Consider the following 252-nt stretch of genomic DNA (forward strand, 5'->3'; position numbering starts at 1 on the left):
GGGGTACTGTGGGTGCAGTGCGATCCCCACACACATGGAAAGAGATGGGAGTTCGAGCCAAGATTTCTGTTACTGTTAAATTTTAAAGGAATTATACGGCCGTTTCATGGGCCTGTCAATCCTGTGGTATATTGGATGCAAATAAAAACTCATGGTGCAGGGGCTGGAGAGATGGCTCAGTGGTCTAAAGCACCTACTTGAAACAAGCTTGGCAATGCACAGGGACCGCGGTTCAATCCCCCAGCACCACAT

Source organism: Octodon degus, unplaced genomic scaffold, assembly GCF_000260255.1.
Source record: "Octodon degus isolate 3935 unplaced genomic scaffold, OctDeg1.0 scaffold00453, whole genome shotgun sequence".
Lineage (NCBI taxonomy): Eukaryota > Metazoa > Chordata > Mammalia > Rodentia > Octodontidae > Octodon > Octodon degus.